At 37.8% G+C, this 4,386-nt stretch overlaps 1 non-coding gene across 1 annotated transcript; it reads left to right on the forward strand.

The window, feature by feature from the left end:
- Window positions 1-231: 231 nt before the first annotated feature.
- On the forward strand, window positions 232-342 carry LOC137735815 (small nucleolar RNA R71). The gene has a single exon (XR_011068719.1). It is a non-coding gene; the product is annotated as a small nucleolar RNA R71 (small nucleolar RNA).
- The last annotated feature ends 4,044 nt before the right edge of the window (window positions 343-4,386 follow it).

Consider the following 4,386-nt stretch of genomic DNA (forward strand, 5'->3'; position numbering starts at 1 on the left):
TCTAGGTTAGCTACCTGCAACAAAAGCTCATGATTAGAACTTGTTTCATAGACTCCAACTTTCTTACCCCTTAAATCTTTGTGTTGAGCATTAGACCCCAACATCTCATAAATGTTATATGACTCTTGAGCATTCTTTTTCTTCAATGCTCCACCTGCTGCATTATCAACAGTTGATTGACAATTTTGGGTTAGTCCATCATAGAAAATTTGCATTTGTAAGTGAAAAGGTAACCCATGGTGTGGACATTGTATCAATAGGCCTTTAAAACGCTCCCAACACTCATTGAAAGGTTCTCCATCATCTTGTTTGAAGTTGAAGATTTGTCCCCTTAATGTGGCTGTCTTTTGAGTGGAAAAGAACTTCTCCAAGAACTTCTTAGCCACGGCATCCCATGTAGTGAGGGACCCTGGTGTTAGAGTCATCAACCAACCCTTGGCCTTATCTTTCAAAGTGTAAGGAAACACTCTCATCCTCAAATTTGCTTCACTTACTCCCTGCAAAGGTAAACCACTCACAACATTGTAAAATTCTTTAATATGAGCTAAAGGGTCTTCATTAGGTAAGCCATAAAATGAGGGAAACATATGAAAATGTGAAGATTTGAGATCATAGTTTCTAGCTTCTGTGGGCAGCAAGATGCATGAAGGTGAATTTGGTATGATTGGTTGAGCAAAGTCCTCCAAAGCTCTAAGTTCATCTTGGTTGCCCGCCATCTCTTCCTCTCTTTCCCAATCAAATTGCTCAGATCCTTTACTTGTTGAACTAGGTGAAGTCCCTTCCTCTTCCTCACGGTTAAAGGATGAACTTGATGGCACAAAGTTGTCCAAAGTGTGGCCCTTCAACCGTTCAATTCTTTGGCCTAACTCAACAAGTTTATTTGACATATACTACCTGAAATAAAATACACAAGTGTGAATGAAAATCAACTAGCAAACAACAATGAAATGAACAAAAATAAACTTAAAAACGTTTGAAAGGACTCAAGGGACTCAAAACAGATTCACAAGACTCAAAACAAGCTAAAAACTCTCAAAACTGCCTAAAAACACAAACTGGGCAGTTTTGACACTAAACTCAATTTTGGACGAAAATTAGGTTTGAGCTTGACTCAAAATGCTTCAAAACACAAGATAAGACAGATTCTAAGCCTAAAACTTAACAAAATATGGGGAGAAATTGTATTTGGACGAAATGCACTTAAATGGACAGATTATAACGAAAGCAGATTGTAAAGCAAATTGATGTAAACCAATGGATAATGGAATGGCTAAGGGATTCTTTTCCACCCATGAAATGTATGCAACTTAAATCAACTTCCAGTTATCAATTTGACAAGTTATGAACCTTGACACTAATCAAAATAGTAAACAAGCAAACAAGCAATTACAAGGGACTGAAATCAGTCCCCGGCAACGGCGCCATTTTTGTTGATGTATATTTCCTTCCTAATGCTAGAATATATTTAGTACAATGGCATAAGCAAGGGTGTCGAATCCACAGGGACTAATTGGACCTATGTAATTACTTGTTTTGCAAGAACTCTAAGAAATGAATCAAACTAAACAAACTAGGCAGATTTGGAATTAAATCAAACTAGTCTAAATAAACAGATTTGTTGTTGTAACTTGAACGCATGAGAAAATGAAGTAAACACAAATAAATGAATCAACAACTAATGTAATAGGATAGTATCAATGGAAATGAAGCTAGGGATTCGGTTTCACCATTGCTCAACTAAGTCCATGTTTGTCAAGTTAGTTTGTACTCATTCATCTACCTATTTCTTGAGTTTGTTTCACTTGGATATGATCAACCATATGATGTGTGGATTTGATCAAATGTCTCTAATCATGAACCTAATTGTGATGTGCAACTTTGGTTCATAATCAAGATTATGTAATGTGCAAGAAACTTTCATAAAACCAAAGGGAATAACTCGGCAGGATGTGTGCTAAACACTCCCTTCATTCATTCACATATCTACCAAGATTATGCATGATGTGTGTTCTAATCTTGGCTACACAACTTTGTGATTAATTCCAATGATGATCAAACATTAAAATCAACACACTAAGTCACCATTAAAACAGAAAATGAAACAAGAAATAGATGGACAAACTGATCATTCTAACTTAATTACATGGCAAACTTTGCAAGGTTACATCGAATCCCTAGAGGAAGATTAGTTACACTTCATGTTTACAAAGGTTTAACATAAAAATAAATAACATGAGTGAACATAAGATTAAGAAGGAGAAACCCTTGAAGCAAAACTGATGTTGAAGTCCTTGAAGAGTTCCTTGGTGTTGCTTCTCCAAATGTGGTGCGGATGAAGGTATATTGGTTATGGTTGAATGGTTTCTGCCCTTGGGACAGAAATGGAGAGAAAATGAAGTGAAATGGGAGAGGTTTTTGCGTGTGTAATGGATTGAAAATGAATAAGAACCTGCGGATGGGAAAGGGAGAAAATGTGAAATGCAATGGAATGGAGAGAATGTGAGAGTAACAATGGACAGAAAATGGAGCAAATAATTGAAGTGTAATGGAATGGTTGAAGCAGAAAACTTGCGGATGGGAAACGAATGTGTCCCCAACATTCAGATTAGATCTCCAATTTGTTTAACTCAGATGGCAGAGCATAAGTCAGCTGGAATGATGGGTTTCTGAGGTAGTGGACGCATGGCATGGACAAGATCTGCAAGGATGTGTTTTGTATTCAAAGAAGCATGTGCCCTTGCTGCAACAAGTGAGTGGAACCTGCAAAGGTGAATTGGAGCACCAGAAATTGTTTGTAAAAATCTGGAAATGGGAATAAGGCACACGGCATGAACAAGGAATGAGTGATTTTCTGAAATAATGGGTGAATAACAAAAGGGGAATGTGCAAGCATGTGGATTTCTGCAAAGATGAAGTATGAGGAAGGTAATGAAATGTATAATCTGACTTGCAATCACATGGGAGTGCACGGCATGAATGTTATCATGCATGTGACTGCATGTTTGGTGTTTAGAAGTGTATAATCTGATGGGATAATATGGGAACACACGGCCAAGGTTGTGACATGCATGTGAATGCATGTTTTGGTGTTGGAACCACTCAATCTGACTTCAATCTTTTTGCCTTGATTAGATTCACCCCATATGGTCGAATTGCACTACATTCCTTCATTTGCCTTCCAATTGATCTTATTACACACTTGGCTGCACACTAACACTAAACAATGTAAAATGCAACTAGTTTAATCCAAAAACAATACAAAAACGCCAAATAAGAAAGATATACATGCATGCAAAATATGACTTATCAGTCACGCCATCCTTGATTGTATGTATTAGAGAAAGGATCACCCCTTGGTTGGTTTTGACTCCCATAACCCACGGCATTGGCAGATTCCCACCCTCTATTCTCAATTAATTGAGGGCATTGATCAGATTGGTGTCCTTGAATGGAGCATACACCACATATTGTAGTGCCTTGCGTTTTGGGGCCTTTAACAAACTGCTACAACATGGACGTAAGGTTAGCCATTTGGGATTGTAACTCAGAAATGGAACTTACCTCATTTACATGATGTGGCCGTGGGGTGTCTCTCTGCCCAACACCTTCATATTGTTATGCGTTGAGTGCTCGATTAGCAATGAGAGTTTTGGCATCCATAGGTGTCTTGTCCACTAGAGCTCCTCCCGCGGATGCATCCAACATTTGACGTTCAATTGGTAAGAGACCTTCGTAGAAATATTGAAGAAGAAGCTCCTCCTTCATTTGGTGCTGTGGACATGAAGCAACAAGGGTTTTAAAACGTTCATAATAAGTTGGAAAAGATTCACCTTGGCTTTGCTGAATTCCACTAATCTTCTTGCGAACAAGAATGACTCGTGATGTCGGAAAGAACTTCTCTAAGAAGGCTCGCTTCATACTCTCCCATGATGTGACAGTTCCGGGAGCTAACTCATACAACCAATCCTTGGCCTTCTGATGCAAAAATAGTTAAGCACACAACTTAACCCTCTTGTTGTCAAATTGTAGTAAGGATGCAAGTAGGGATCGTTCTGGACCAGGGATTAGAAGGGCTTGCTAAAACCTCTAAACTGACTCAAAAACATAAAAACAAAGTTGAAAATGTTCACAAAGACTCAAAGGACTCGAAACAAGTTCAAAAGACTCAAAACTGCCTAAAAACACTAACTAGGCAGTTTCTGACTCTAAACACAATTTTGGACGAATTTAAGATTATGGTTTGATTCAAAACACTTAAAAACACAAACTAAACAGATTCTAAACACTATAGAACAAGAAAGTAAAGGGGGGGGTTTTTTGATTTGACAAAAATTGAAATAACAAAACAAGTTATAAAACTAGGCAGATTGTAAAACGAATTTTTTT

The sequence above is a fragment of the Pyrus communis genome, chromosome 5 (assembly GCF_963583255.1).
Source record: "Pyrus communis chromosome 5, drPyrComm1.1, whole genome shotgun sequence".
NCBI lineage: Eukaryota > Viridiplantae > Streptophyta > Magnoliopsida > Rosales > Rosaceae > Pyrus > Pyrus communis.